Source organism: Bactrocera oleae, chromosome 3 (assembly GCF_042242935.1).
Source record: "Bactrocera oleae isolate idBacOlea1 chromosome 3, idBacOlea1, whole genome shotgun sequence".
Lineage (NCBI taxonomy): Eukaryota > Metazoa > Arthropoda > Insecta > Diptera > Tephritidae > Bactrocera > Bactrocera oleae.
The window spans coordinates 56,411,833-56,429,189 of NC_091537.1; the positions used below are offsets into that span (position 1 = coordinate 56,411,833).

At 38.6% G+C, this 17,357-nt stretch overlaps 1 protein-coding gene across 5 annotated transcripts in view; it reads left to right on the forward strand.

Moving 5' to 3' along the window:
• The window catches only part of LOC106623728 (insulin receptor substrate 1), an 82,129-nt gene that overhangs the window by 10,840 nt on the left and 53,932 nt on the right, over nt 1-17,357 (forward strand). The gene's annotated exons all lie outside the window — the stretch shown is intronic.

The window sequence follows — 17,357 nt, forward strand, 5'->3', positions numbered from 1 at the left end:
TAGAAGAGGTCCTTCCTCTACAACTGACTCGCGGCCGAACCGAGTTTTTGATTAAATTTTAAATGAAAATTGTTAGAAAAAGACATCACTGACAAGCAATAATAGCAGCACGCACAGTTTCTATTGAGTCTGCTTATTAAAAATTTCTTCGTGCCCATAAAGAAGTCGCTTGCATCTGTTGAGTCTAATTTGCTTCAAGTGCGATGTCAGAAGATGTCTAGTTGATCAATGGTAAATCATCTCGAATAAGTGTCCTTGATCTGGTCGATATATCAATTTTTTTGGCATTATTTATTTTTTTATGGGATTTCTGTGAATGATTTCACGAATAGTTTTAGTGACTGAATGAGTTCGAACCACGCGAAGCAGCTTTTTATCTTTAGGTCATGAACTGTACGCTTGGGAAAAATTATCAATAGTGCGGTAAACACAATTCTCGAAATATAAAGTTTGTTGAGTAGCTTATAAATTTTACTTGCCTTTTTCTACATTTAAACAATCACCGCAATATGGTTTCCTTGTTAATAAGAGAAAGCAAACACTGAACTGATTATTGTATATGAGTAGACAATGCATACACATTATAATAAAAAACAAGAGAAAATGTTAACTTCGGTTGCACCGAAGCTATGATACCCTTCACAAGTACAAAATTTTCCTTACATGAACTTGATTCCGGTCGTTCAGTTTGTAAGGCAGCTATATGCTATAGTGATCCGATCTGAACAATTTCTTTGGAAATTAAATTATTTCCTTAGATAATGATTCATGAAGATGAAGATATCTCGCCAAATGAAAAAGTTTTTCATGCAAGTACTTGATTCCCATCACTCAGTTGGTATGGCAGCTGGTCCGATGTTGTTGTTGTTGTTGTAGCGGCAGAATTCTGCCGAGTTGACAGTCCTTGGCCGGAATAAATCCGGGTCCGTTCCGGTTACGTAGACCCGACTGTCGAGCTGCTCCGATCTCAACGATTTCTTCGAAAATTGCCTAATTGCCTCAGCCAATAACTCATGTAAAATTTCGATACGATATCTCGTCAAATGAAAAAGTTTTCAATACAAGTACTTTATTTCGATCGTTCGGTTTGTATGGCTGCTATATGCAAATGTGTGCAAATTTTTAGATCGATATCTCAAAAACTAAGCGACTAGTTCGCGTATATACAGAGAGACGGACAAGGCTAAATCATCTCAGCTTATCATGTTGATATTTTTTATAGGGTCTACCAACAAAATCGATGTGATGTTAAAATGGTTTTTAGACCGAATCATTAAGCCAGATGAGGGCCTCAGCTGAGAATTATGTTCATCGAAAACGTGACTTTGTGATTTTTTTGGAGAACGTAAATTTGCGTAATAATCCTGGACAATTTCCAAGCGTTGTACCAAAATAAATCGTGATATGATGAAATGGCAAACCTTGTTGAACACACAAAACTTGACACAAATCCGTTAACAAACATGGTCGCCATGAGGTATCAAACTCACGCCATCCCTATTGATAGACGCCGTATATATGTATGTATATTTTTTAGGATCCCCGATCTTCCCTTCTGGGTGGCAAACCCTGTTCAGGGTGTAATAACGGCATTTTTTTCTGACAATGTGACCTCGCAGAATGGATTGTAAACTTAGTAATGTATGGCAAGACTAAGTATATAAATCCGAAGTGCGCATTACACATGCAAAATATTAACGGTGTCGTTGGGTATTGCTGCTCTACAACCAACTCAAAACATATGACATATTTTTAGCGCCGGAGGCTACATTTATAAACTGAAAACGAAAACTATTGTACATTACATTGGTACATTTAAGTAACATTACATTATACATACACTAGATTACATTATATACACTAGGAAATTTCTTCACAATTCTGAAGATATCTTATTATCCAACGGGTTAATTACATCATGCTTATGTGTGAATTAGGATTAATCCCCTTCGTACTTCAGGAGGTATACTATATTTATACATATTAGAGTCGTCCTACTTCAGTCAGTGCGAAGTCAGTGTACCAGCGAAAAATTAAATTATCCTTGGCTAAGTTATATTTGGAATAATGCAGGACAATATTTTATAATGACCCTTTGAATAGTACATTCAGCAATTCTTATTTTTTTACTTTCTTATTCCATAATATCAACGTAATGTCGAAGATATTTGTTTTTCTTAAATTAATGTAAAGAGGGTGCCCACCGGTTGAAAAATATTATTTGCCGACTAATTCTCTTGCACCATAAACCCGTCAGTTACCATAATTAGCGTTATAATAAATGTTGCAAGGTCCTTTGATCTTGACAATTTGTCTTCCCAAGGCTGTATGTTGCTTTCCTATTAAAATAGTCTTCAATATTTAAAAAAAAAATTATGAAAACAGGGGGTCTCATTTCAACGCTTGGTGGTATTTATATTTTTTCCAAAATAATTTTTCAGAAAATACATTTAAATATGTTGTACATTGAACCAAAAAAAAAATTGTACAGAGAGATGTTTTGACTTTGAAGTGGCTACTCTTAAACTAATTGAGCTTTTAAGCTGCAACCAAGAGTAACAACATGAAAATCTTATATACATAGTTATCGTATTTTTTATAAAAATTTTAACAATAAATCTATATTGATGTTAACCATTACCAAAAATTAAAATACTTAATTTTTTGAAGATGAAACTTGTACACTTACGTTGACAACACTTAAAATGCAGTTATCAAGTAGGTACCGTCATTTTTGACTTTTATTATTTACGTATGGTCAAACTGTATTACTTGGTAAGCGAATTTCTTTCATGCGGTTACAGTTTTTGAAGAAAAATGGTAAATAAACAAACATCTCAAGATTTACAGGTCAGGTAATCAAATATTGGCAAGAAAACAAAAGTCTCGCGAAATAGGTAATAGTTAAAAAAAACACATACTATTGTTCAGTACATTATTGCTAAATTCTAAAAGACGGTTGGAGTTGGAAGACTTGATGGTAGTGAAACGCCCAAAAAAAATTGCACGCCCCAGGCTGAAAGCAAAGTTGCTTGGAGTATCAAGGAACATCTCAAAATATCTCAAACTGCTCCCATCTTCTTGCTTTCACCCAAATTTAGAGCTTACACACCAGGAAACAAGTCCTGATTAACGAAGAGAAATATTGCGAAACGTTTACTATATTTCAAAGAGTATATCCACCGTGATAACGAGTTTTGTGATTCTGTAATTTTTACCGATGAGTCCATATTTAATTTATTTAGATGTGATGATCGTCGATTTGTATGGCGTAAGGAAGTCTAAGCGCTGAATGATAAATAATACCGTCAAGCATGGTGGAAGCTGCATTGTGTGGTATAATGGAAGTAAAAGGTGTGCAGTTGGAGCAAATGTCGGTAACCTTGTTTTCATCGAAGAAATTATGTAAAAAATGGACTTTGCAATGTTAAAAAATTATTTTATCCGTTAGCAGCTGAACTCAGCTTAAATGGTGGCTACTGCTCTGTTCAGGATAACGACTCGAAGCATTCCGCTTTAGTGGTTAAGGAATGGTTGTTGTAAAACGTGACAAAAGTGCTGCCGCATCCTCCCCAGGAGTCCAAACCTCAATCTCATTGAACACCTGTGGGCATATATGAAAACGAAAGTACGTGAGCGCAAAGTTAATAGCACAAATGAGGTTAAGGTTGCTCGTCAGGAAATATGGGAAAATATGGTACACCTCCTGAACTTAGACAAAATTAGGTGCATTCTGTGAATAATAGACTGCAAACCATGTCAAAGCTGTATGTGCACATACAAAGTATTAATTTTCTTTAAAAAGTGTTAAAATGTCAATTAATGTAAACTGTTGACGATTTCTTTTGGTCTTCGAGAACGGAATCTTTTTGGATTTTCAAACTTTTTTAAGAAAAATAAGATGTTTTAAATCAACCGCATTTTAAAAATTAATAAAACGCAATTTTTCTTCTCACATTTGGATGCAGTTCAAAAATTGTAATAGTATAGGAGATAAGTCACTTCAAAGTCAAGGTCTCCATGTTCAAGGTTTTTTTTTGGTTCACTGCACATATTTAAGTATATACATAGATCCCCTACTACTAAAAGTTAATAATCGTGTAAAGAAAAATATTTGCAGCATGAAATATATCCGTAAAGATAATAAATTAGGTATGCATGTGAATTGATCTTGACATCTTTATGTTACAGCTACAGATAGAAACTTTGCACAAGCAATGCCTTTAAAGTGTGACACCTCTTATCTAAAAATGTTTGTAATCAGACAACATTTCCTAAAGCCTGTAATTTTTTCTCATATAATAAATTGTTCAAATATACTAACATATGTGTAACAAGTAAGTATAACAAGTAAGTAAGAGCTCGACTGTAACCGAACATTTTATACTCCCCATTCGCAAATATTCATGGTGTACAAAACCTTACTCCAAATGGTTTGTAACGTGAGAGGTCAAACTTGAATTTGATTTTATTGGTTGAATGTTCATCCTGATACGAGTATTCAATTTCTAAAATTTTTTTAACTACGTGTATATGTATATGCATGTGTGTTGGTGCACATATATGTAAATATATATTCCATTTTTATTGTATACTTCAGATACTAATGAATGGGTCTTTTACAATTGTTTAGGTTTAATATTTGGTGTACAAATGTTTTGTATATTGCTATTCTTGTGTATCATAAATATGTTTGTAAGTATGTATTTTTGTATAAGTTAGCACCAAATAAGCTATCTCTCCCTAATAAAACGAAATTCTCAAATTAGACATAAGGTGCAATATGACTTGGCTAGATGAGTTACGCCTCCCCCCTCCATACACGCCACTGCGCGCCAACACACCACATCAACAGGATCCACAACAGACATCACACCACTCAGACCACCCACACATACACATCACATCACACCACAACTCTACACAACCCAACACTCAAAAGGGACTAACAGAGGACCAGACCTCCCCTTTTTCGTCAGCGAATCGAACCGACGAGACGTCCGCAAGTTTCCGACCGTGTTTTTTCCACAAGCATTTTCATACAAGCCGTATCCGTGTTTATTATACCCTGAACAGGGTATTTTAATTTTGCCACGAAGTTTGTAACACCCAGAAGGAAACGTCGGAGACCATATAAAGTATATATATAAATGATCACCGTGACGAGCTGAGTTGATTTAGCCATGTTCGTCTGTCTGTCCGTCTGTCCGTCTGTATATACGCGAACTAGTCCCTCAGTTTTTGAGATATCGATCTGAAATTTTGAACACTTCTCTTTCTCCCTAAGAAGCTGCTCATTTGTCGGAACGGCCGATATCGGACCACTATAGCATATAGCTGCCATACAAACTGAACAATCGGAATGAAGTGCATGTATGGAAAACTGTTTCATTTGACGAGGTATCTTCACGAAATTTTGCATGTATTATTATTTAAAGCATTAATATAATCTTCGAAGAAATTGTATGGATCGGATGACTATAGCATATAGCTGCCATATTAACTGAACGATCGGAGTAAAGTGCTTGCATGGAACACTTTTTTATTTGACGAGGTATCTTCACGAAATTAGGCACGAGTTATTGCTTAAGGCAACAAATTATTCTCCACAGAAATTGGTCAGATCAGATCACTATATCATATAGCTGCCATACAAATTGAACGTTCGGAATCAAGTTCTTGTAAGGGGCCTTTGTTTTTGTGAAGGGTGTTATAGCTTCGGCGCAACCAAAGTTAATGTTTTTTCTTGTTTTTTAATTAAATTGGTGCAAATAAGTGCCAAAGTGCAAAAGGTGAGTGCGCAAGCGAAGCAATTATTTATTGGTCCTTCGAGCTATAGTGAGCGGCACTATGGAGTGAAAAAAAAACTATAAAATCGAAAAAAAAAAAAGAATAAATTATTATATAAGTGCTGTGAGAAACAAAAAAAGTGGCTATACGTTGAAATACACACGAAAAAAAAAGACATAAGTGCTGTGCAGTGCAGTGAAAAAACACATATACACATACAAAAAAAAAAAAAAAAAGAGGAAAAAAATAAAAAAAAGTTCTACATAGATAGAAGTGCAGTGCTGTCGAAATTTTTTGCGGTGAGTTCTTCTTCATTATTTTAACATGAAGAAAAGTGCTGCCGAAAGCCATCGTATTTTACTGCACGTTTATGGTGACCATGCTTTAGCCGAACGAACGTGCCAAAAGTGGTTTGCACGGTTTAAAAGTGGCAATTTCGACTTAGACGACGGAGAACGACCCGGAGAGCCAAACAAACTTCAAGACGAAAAATTGGAGACATTGCTCGACGCAGATGCATGCCAGACGCAAGAAGAACTTGCAAAAGTATTAGGAGTTGATCAAGCAACCGTTTCCAGACGATTAAAATCATTAGGATTCATCCAGAAGCTTGGAAATTGGGTGCCTTATGAATTAAAGCCAAGAGACGTCGAACGTCGATTCTGCATGTCGGAAATGTTGCTTCAACGCCACCAAAAGAAGTCGTTTTTGCATCGGATTGTCACTGGCGATGAAAAATGGATTCATTATGATAACCCAAAGCGCAAGAAATCGTATGTGAGGCCCGGCCAACCATCAACATCCACGGCAAAGCCGAATATCCATGCTGCTAAGGTTATGCTATGTATTTGGTGGGACCACAAGGGTGTGCTCTATTATGAGCTATTGAAATCGGGTCAGACAATCAATGGGGACCTCTACCGAAAACAATTGATTCGTTTGAAAAAGGCCATCGCGGAAAAACGACCAGCATATGCGACCAGACACGAATCAATAATTTTTCATCATGACAACGCTCGGCCACATGTTGCAAGGCCAGTTAAAAACTATTTGGAAAACTGTGGGTGGGAAGTTCTACCTCACCCGCCTTATAGCCCAGACATAGCACCTTCCGATTACCACTTGTTCAGATCAATGCAGAATGCCCTCACCGGAGTACGCTTCTCTTCAGAACAGGGTATCAGAAATTGGATTGATTCTTTCTTGACCTCCAAGCCGGAGAAGTTCTTTTGGGATGGGATCCACAAACTGCCAGAAAGATGGGCAAACATCATAGCTTCCGATGGGCCAAACGTTGAACATTAAATGTATAACAATTTTTTCACATTAAAGTCTTAATTTTCGTAAAAAAACCGCACTAATTAATGCATACACCCAATAGTATATGTATAGGTATATTCTCTTATTATATGTATGTTGAAATTTATGCCTTTGCGGTTTATTTTTTACAAAAATCCGTCTTAATAAAGGCAATAACAAAAAAGAGCGGTTACCAAACTGTTTCTATATTTCGGTTTATTTTCCGGTAAAAACCGAAATACCGCTAACAGATAAAACAGTTTGGTAAAAAATATATATCCAACGAACTCTTGATTGCCTAACTGCTTATCGTTGTGTTCAAATACACAAAAATAGCTCTAAAACTAAACAATTCAAGTATTTACTTGCACCAATTTCCAGCAATACCCCTTATACTTAAGGCACATCAAAAGCAAAAAAAAAAAACAAAAGCGAAAGCGAAAACGTACAAAATAAATTTTAACATACATATACTTATTATATTTAACATAAATTAATATATACATACATATATCACAAAAATTTTATATACATACATATATACATAAATTTTATTCGAATAACTGCGGTAAATTATTCTACGTTTTGCGGTCTTTTCGCACTGCGTACATATATTCCGCACAAATATATTACGTGAAATCCATACGTATATACATAAATTTTACAAGAATACCTGCGGTATATTCTTTCCTTTTCGCGGTCTTTTCGCACTGCGTACATATATACACGCTCAGGTATACAAAAATACATTAGTACTTCGCTTCAAAGTCCACATTGGCAAATATTCCGCAATACCCCTTTTTCTTTGTTAAACAAAAACAAGTAGGATTGCATATATACATATAATATTCTAAGTCCACATTGGCACATATTCGCAATACCCCTTGTTCTTTGACCAACAAAAACAAGCAGGATTGCGCAAAAATATTTAAACATAATATATTACATAAACACATATGTACAAAGTGCATTGATCTCTAGGACGAGCTCTCAATTGCGCATAACGTCAAGTACATATGTATCAGCTGATCCGCTTATAGGTATACCCTATAGGAATTAAGGACACATAATACTTACAAATAAAAGTCAAAATAAAAAACATTTGCGTTTAATATTAATCAATTAAATAATATTAAAGGAAAAAAAGCGATAAAACACGAAATACGCGTAATATATTCATTTCATACAATAAAAACTCTTATTATCATAAAAGAGTTAAGTGCTCATACGAGTTTAAAAAAGTTATTAATTTGTTAATTAAAAAAAAAAAAAAAAAAAACCAAAAACCCTTATTTCCTTAACAGAGGTTTCAAATACATATATATCTTACATTGAAAATATTTTATTTTATTTCGGCGCATCTCTTAAATGAGCTCAGACTCGAAAGATTCTAAAACAACTCAGTTGCTAAAAATTCCAAATGATTTCTGACGAAAGAAGTCCATGTACACCTGCAAAAGCTACACGCTCAAAGCAAGGTGCTATAAAGCAAAAAAGGGGGAAAGACATTACATACAGTAAATTCATTGCTGAGAGTGACAGCTTAATAAGATACTGCACTCGATTTTCATCTGCTCCGATTCAAGATAATTCTGAATCGGCATTAGAAATCAAAAAAGAAAATCTCGACAATTTTTGGATACGTCTCCAAGCTTCATATGACGCCATAGTAGAATCTGACGAATCAGATCTACCAGAAAATTTCAAATCTTCGGCTTACGCAAAATACGAAAACTGCTTAGACCAATTCGAAGATACTAAAGCAATGATTTTCGATCAACTTAAGCTAATAAAAGCAATTGCACCTACTCCAAATCAGCGAGGAGAGCTGCCACAAGTCATGAGGCAAGTTCAGGCATCCATCTCAAGGTGCCCACATGTGATACAGAAATCTTTCATGGTGGTTATGAACAATGGCCGTCCTTCCGGGACATGTTTACAGCCGTTTACATAAACCACCCAAAATTAACAAATGCACAAAAATTGTATCACCTCCGATACAAAACAAAAGCTCAAGCAGGCGTCATAGTCAAACAGTTCGCACTAAATGACGATAATTTCAATCTGGCTTGGGAAGCTCTAAAAGCGAGATACGAAAATGAAAGAATATTGGTCGATAAGCAAGTAACGATACTAATGAACTTGCCTAAAATTCAGAAAGAAACAAGTGATGAATTTATTAGATTACAATCCACTGTTTCTAATTGTTTGTCGGTTTTATCGACACAAAATATTCCCACAGACAGCTGGGACCCTATTCTGGTAAATATATGCACCGCGGCATTACCAGAAAAATCGTTACTTTTGTGGGAGCAATCGCTCTCATCTCGGAAAAAATGCCCAACGTGGCAAAAGATGACAGACTTTTTAATAACCCAATACGAAATCGCAGAAAGGGTAGATAAAAAAATGGTCAGAACGAAAACCGTTCAACACGACCTAAATAAAAGCTTCCACAAACCTCAAGCCAGTAGCAACAACAATTTAAACAGAAGCTTCTTCAGAAATCAAACGTTCACATCCGAACAATACAAGCAAACGTCATGCGAACTATGTACAGGGGGTACAAGCTCAAACCTTGCGAGAGATTCAAAAAGATGAATATTATCGATCGAAACAATTTTATAAAAACGAAAAGACTTTGTACAAATTGCCTATCTCATGCACATACATTTAAAGAGTGCGAAAGCAAATTTAATTGCGTTTATTGTCATAAACGACATCATTCAATGCTGCATTACAACACATTTTCCAGCTCACCCCCAAACAGCGCAAATATGAAAAGAGCCACGGGTTTAGTTGCAACAGCAAATCCCGAAGTGCGAAGTCCCAAAAATTGCCAAGAAGCACCATGCTGCTGAAAGGCATTAAAAACCCAAACGCTACACAGCGAAAATCAAAGTAGAGTACTACTACCAACAGCAGTCGTCTCCATCGAACACCGAGGAGAGCTGTTTAAACTTAGGGCCTTAATAGACCAAGGATCACAACGATCTTTCATAGCGTCTAGGGCTCAAAATAGGCTACAACTGCCAACAAAACTAGCCAATTTTGAAATCACGGGAATGGGCGGAAGAGTAGTCCAAAACTCAAATAAAATCTGCCCCATTACCGTAATTTCCCCCCAAGCGGATAAGCACATACAAGCAGAAGCTATAGTCTTACCGCAACTTACAAATATGCTGCCAAGCTATCACATAAATAGCAAACATTGGCAAAAGGTTTCACACCTAAAGCTAGCAGATCCCAACTGCAACACTCCCGCTCAAATAGACCTTCTATTAGGCAGCGATCTCATACCACAGATAATACTCGAAGGTATCGAGAAAATTTCAAATACATTTCTGGCACAAAATACTATTTTTGGGTGGATCCTAAGTGGACTAGTTTCGGAACCAGTTACCACCATGACCACTCAGATTGAGGAAATCTCAAACGAATACCGCAATTCTTAATTGAAAAAATTTTGGGAGTTAGAAGAACTCCCCCCCATATCAATCACAACCCCTCTAGATCAGTATTGTGAAGACTTTTACAAAGCCACAACTACTAGATCAGATAATGGTCGGTACGTCGTACGACTACCACTAAAACAACAATTTCCTAACACACTCGCCTTAGGTCACTCTCGCACCTCTGCAATACAGCAGTTTGTAAGTATGGAAAAGAACTTACTTAAAAAAGGTGAGCTTAAGCCAGAGTACGATGGCGTGTTAGAAGAATACCTCCATTTAGACCACATGGAGGAAGTAAGCCCATACGAAAAAATCACAAATGGCAAATATTACTCATTTTACTTGCCTCATCACGCAGTAGTAAAGCCAGACAAAAAAACCACTAAATTAAGAGTTGTCTTTAATGCATCAAGATCTACTAGCTCGGAGAATTCCCTAAATGATATTCTATTTTCGGGACCCACGCTCCAACCAGATTTAATGCTACTCATTTTAAATTGGCGTATATTCAAATACGTATTTAACGGAGAACGGAGAGAAAAAATGTATAGACAAATAGTCGTACATAAACACGATCAAGATTTTCAGCGATTTATTTTCCGAAAGCCTCCCTGTGCTCCATATTTAGCCATTCAAACACTGCACGAATTGGCAGAAAACACCAAGTCAGAATTTCCTCTGACAACCCAGGTGTTAAAAACACAAACGAATGTAGACGATATCCTGTCTGGAAGTCACAGTCTTCCACAAGCATACGAGTCACTAGCACAAGTGACACAAGCCCTCAAAACCGCAGAGTTTCCGTTAAAAAAGATAACGGCGAATCACCCTAATATCTTAAAGGATATACCTAAAGAAAATCTGTTGGACACTAATTTCCTTAAATTCGAAAAGGAAAGTACAACATAAACTCTGGGGATCCAATGGAACGCGATATCAGACCAGTTTTCATACACTACAGAGTCAATATCAGCATTATCTGCCATAACAAAACGCCAAATTTTATCCTCTGTGGCAAAACTTTTCGACCCCTCGGGATGGCTTTCGCCAATTATGATACAAGCGAAAATCTTGATACAAGAATTATGGCTAGACGGAACCGACTGGGACGAACAAGTGAAACCTCTTCGCTTAGAAAAATGGTCCCAGTTCGCAAACAATCTGGAAGACATTTCCCAGATACAAATCCCACGATTGGTAAACTATTTTCCCGAACACAAAGTCGAAATACACGGCTCCTGTGATGCCTCGGAGAAGGCATACTGTGCCACTATCTATGTGCGCACACAAAGCGATACTGCGACCACAAGCCACTTATTAGTAGCAAAAGCAAAGATCCTTTAAAAACGCTAAGTCTACCTCGACTTGAGCTCTGTGGCGCGCTACTACTCGCAAAATTAGCTTCCATGGTGCAGACCCATTTAAACATGAAGAAACATAGATTGTATCTCTGGTCCGATTCTGAAATTGTTCTAGCCTGGTTGGAAAAACCACCACATGCATGGAAGACGTACATTGCTAATCGAACTTCTCAAATACTTGACCTAGTGGGGTCAGCCACTTGGCAAACCCCTGCATCTCGCCACCACCACCCTCTGGTGGAATGGCCCCCGATGGTTAACAGAATCTCCCGATTCTTGGCCACAATCGCCCATGCCCATAATAGCCCCAGAAAGTCGAAAAATCGACTCCTTTCACACAGCAGTGGAGGATACTGACATCCTTGAGCGCTTTTCATCGTTCTCCCGAGCCCTCAGAGTAATCGCTCATATGTTAAAGTTCATAGAGCAACTTAAAATTAAAGTTAAGGGAGTTCCCTCAGAGTACCCCCAATGCGATACATTGACGCACCTGGAATTGCAAAAGGCAAAGGTCGCTCTAATCGCATCAACTCAAACGCGCTACTTCAGCCGCGATATAACACTATTAAGAGAATCAAAACCCATTGACAAAAGGAGTTCACTCTTAGTTCTTAACCCATTCCTAGACACGAAAGGTCTGCTTCGTGCGAATGGTCGGCTTGCCAATTCAAGCCTCACGTATAATGAACGCCATCCTCTAATCATACCAGAGAAATCCCGACTTGCCACTTTACTCCTCAATTATATCCACTTACTTATGCTCCACGCAGAACATCGCCTAATGCAACATATAGTCCGCCAAGAGTTCTATATTCCCCGACTTAAGCCCCTAATAAAAAAATACATTTTCATGTGCAAGATCTGCACTCTGCATAAGCAGAAGTTGCGAACGCAGATTATGGCAGCACTTCCACCGGAACGCTGTAACTTCGCTCTGCCCTTCACAGTCACAGGTGTCGATTTGGCTGGGCCTTTTCAAATAAAGGCGTCCATGCTAAGGTCGCCCACCATAATGAAAGGCTAAGTGGCTGTCTTTGTCTGTTTTAACACAAAAGCAGTGCACCTCGAGCTATGTACAAATCTGACTAAGGAGGCTTTTCTCGCGGCATTTGCTCGCTTCGTCGGACGACGCGGCTTCCCCTCAAAACTAATGAGCGATAACGGCAAAACCTTCATTGGAGCCCAAAGAGCCACTGAAAAACAGTTTGTGGATTTTATTAAACAAGTATCACCTGAAATTGTTCAGAAGTATGCTCCCCAAGGCATTAATTGCCAGTTTATCCCCCCAAGCGCTCCTCATATGGATGGTTTATGGGAATCAGCAGTAAAAAGCTTCAAACCCCACTTTAAAAAGGTAGCTGGAAATTATAAATTCAATTATGAAGAATTCACTACCTTATTAACCCGAATTAAAGCCGTTCTCAATTCACGGCCACTCACAACACTCTCGCAAGATCCCTCCGACTGCACAGCCCTAACTCCAGGGCATTTTCTCATAAAAGAATCAAAATTCTCCATCATAATTTCAGCCGCCGATGGAAGGAAGAGTACATCAAGGACCTTCATAAAAGGTACCGATGGAAAACTCCAGAAAAGGCACCAAAGCTTGGAGACTGTGTTATCATACACGATGATTGTCTACCCCCCACAAAATGGCGGCTTGGCCGCATAGAAAAACTATATTACGGTTCCGACGGTCATATATGAGTAGTTGATCTCCGTATTCAAAGCGGAACGCTGACAAGACCGCTCGTGAAATTATGTTTTCTTCCAACCGTATCTAATGACAAAACTGCAAATAACAAACAATCCGCCGATATTACCGCGACGCAAATGAATTAGTCGTATAACTAACCAATAAACCCGCAAATGACAAAACCGTTATAAACCAACCATTCTAACCGCAATGATCGATCAAATTGACGATCCATTCCTGCCACATACCGTGGCACATTCGCCATAAATTTACATGCCACAAATGTATAATCATTCCAACTTCTTCATACACATCAATTTGGAAGTAGATATGGCAGCAACACCAACGCCAGCTGTGAGGTCCGCCATCAATGTGCCGCGCCTTGGGGCAACTCCAACACTACGAACCGCAGCGGCAATCGTTCCTGCAACCGCTCCCCGTAATGGCGCGCGACCACCTTCATCAGCACCGGCAACGGTACCGCAACGCAGCTGATGCCCACTGTGTCGACGCACACACCGGCTGCAACACTGCAGCATTTTTCGAAGCATGCAGCCCCTTCAACGTCAGCAGGTTGCCCACGCGTACGGGCACTGCCTCAACTGTTTGGCTACGGTCCACACGACACCGGAGTGTACGTTTGCACCATACCATGCTGCACCGCACCCCAAAGCGGACCGTCGGCGACAGGAGGCATCAACGCGGCGTCGGCAGCCCAGGCCAACATACCCCCGCTCCACTGGCCTCAGCAGTGTTGTTGCTACGCTGCAGCAACTACAGCGATTGCTAGGCTAGAATTCGCCTAGGGGGGCCGGGATGGCTAGATGAGTTACGCCTCCCATCTCCATACACGCCACTGCGCGCCAACACACCACATCAACACGATCCACAACAGACATCACACCACTCAGACCACCCACACATACACATCACATCACACCACAACTCTCTTTGGGGATCCTAGTGCATATCGACCACTGTGCAAGATAGACACAATAGGGAAAATTCTGGAGCGGTTGATCTGTGAACGTCTTGAAGCACACCTGGAAGAAGTTGAAGATGGCTTATCTAGCAACCAATACGGGTTTCGCAGGAAGCGCTCGACTATCGACGCAATCAAGAAGTTGACCGGAATAGCAGATAAAGCAATTGAAGGTACTAGGTGGATGCATGGCACAAAAGAATACTGCGCAATCATCACTTTCGACGTGAAAAATGCGTTTAATTCAGCATACTGGCCACACATAATACGAGCCTTAGAGAACCTCAATACTCCGGTATATTTATTGCGGATTATAAGATGTTACTTGTCCGATAGGCTGTTGTTATACGACACTGAGGAGGGGGTGAAAAGTTATGCAGTAACTGGTGGAGTTCCATAAGGCTCTGTTTTGGGCCCAATGTTATAGAATATCTTATACGATGGAATATTGCGCCTCCCTCTACCAAAAGAAGCGAAAATAATCGGATATGCGGATGACATTGCTGTGGCAATAGTAGCAAAAGAGCTGCACCAAATCCAAAGCGTTTGTGTAGCTACGTCTCAGAAAATTAAAAACTGGCTCGACGCGTCAAAACTTCAGCTGGCGGGGCAGAAGACAGAAGCAGTCCTGATCTCGAGCAGAAAAAAACTAGAGATCATTACTCTGAACATTGACGGATATGAAATTAGAACTCAGCCATCTCTAAAGTACCTGGGTGTCATAATCGATGCGAGATTCAACTACAACAGTACTTATTGAAAAAACCTGCGAAAAAGCTGCCCGAGTGCTTTCGGCACTTTCGCGAATTAAGGCTAACATAGGTGGACCAAATCAAGCGAGAAGGTTACTTTTAGCAAAAGCCAGCCAATTATTTATGTTGTATGCGGCACCTGTATGGGCACAAGCGCTGACCCATAAAATATATGCCAAAATGGTGATTTCAATGTTCAGACTAACCGCCATCAGAGTAGCCAGTGCATTCCGCACAGTATCGCAAGAAGCTGTTAGCATTATATCCGTTATATATAATGGCACTTGAGCTCAAACGAATATACGATACCAGCAAAATACTCGGCAGGTCATTGACAATAGAGGAACAAAAAGAAGAAAGATAAAAGAGTCTAAACGAGTGGCAAAACCGTTGGGACGAAACAACCAAAGGGCGGTGGACGCACCGGCTTATCAAAAATGTGAAAACCTGGGTGGAAAGAAAGCACGGACAAACGGACTTTTATATGACGCAATTATTAACTGGCCATGGCTGCTTTAGAGAGTACCTGTACAAGTATGGCCATGATAACGGAGTGACGTGTTCCTTTTGTGGTAATAGTAATGAGAATGCTCTACACATTTTTTTCTATTGCCCGCGATATAATGTGGAAAGGACCTTGCTAGAAAAACAGATAGCAGAACCCGTATCACCGGATAACTTAGTACCACATATGCTGCGGTCTGAGCAGGTGTGGCTCGCCGTAAAAGACCTGGCCGCAAAAGTTCTAATAGAGCTGAGAAGAGCAGAACGGCTGCGAAAGAGAGAAATGAGAGCAATAAATAGAGTATAAGTACACTGAGATGGAAGAGCCCATAGGCTAAGCTAACCTTGATATACTTTACGGTAGTCCCGCAAGGTACATACGAAGCTGACGGAGTTAAGGGTTTAGCACGTAAGCGTACCGCTGCGCGAGTTTGGCATATTAAAAAATATGGACCGGGCGTGGTCCCGAAAGAGGTGCACTTAGCGTACGGTATGAATCGTGCATGCTGTCACTTGTGGCAGTATCTTTCAGAAGATTCCCCCTTCGGATACAAAAAAAAAAAAAAAAAAAAAAAAAAAAAACACCACAACTCTACACAACCCAACACTCTAAAGGGACTAACAGAGGACCAGACCTCCCCTTTTTAGTCAGCGAATCGAACCGACGAGACGTCCGCAAGTTTCCGCCCATGTTTTTTTCACAAGCTTTTTCATACAAGCCATTTCCGTTTTCATTTTTTAATTAAATTGGTGCAAATAAGTGCAAAAGGTGAGTGCGCAAGCGAAGCAATTATTATTCACCTGAAGGCCATATTGCACGCGCAATCGGAAAGTGCTGATCAAACACTTGTTTCCTGTGGAAACGGAATGTCAACCGCTTCCCATAAACAACATTGGCAGCGCTGCCTTAGAAGTTAAGTTTAATGTTAAGTAAAAGTAAATTAAGATTTAGTGTAAAAAGAACTATCACTCAATAAAGATGCTTTGCTCAATAAAATAAAAAATATATTTTTGTATTTTTTTCATGGTTTTATACGACAAAACCTAAGCCCAAGCAGTTTTTTCGGTAAATTTCCAATAGAGAAAGCGGTCCGCGTGTGGAATATTAATAAAAGTTTAATAAATAAATAACTTTCAAAAAAATATAAAATGTCACAAAAAAAAAATAAATAAATATTCGAAAAAAGTGCCACGAAAAAATAAATAACTTTCAAAAAAAAATATAACGTGCCACAAAAAGAATAAATAAATGTTCGAAAAAAGTACCCATAAAAAATTAATAACTTTCAAAAAAATATAAAATGCCACAAAAATAATAAATAAATATTGGAAAAAAGTGCCACGAAAAAATAAATAACTTTCAAAAAAAAATATAAAGTGCCACAAAAAAAATAAATAAATATTCGAAAAAAGTGCGAAAGAAAAATATATTTAATAAAATAATATATAATAAAATAGCCATGGGAAAAGCATTATCACTTCCAGGAAAAGAGGAAGTGAACAGTATCAGCGAACAAA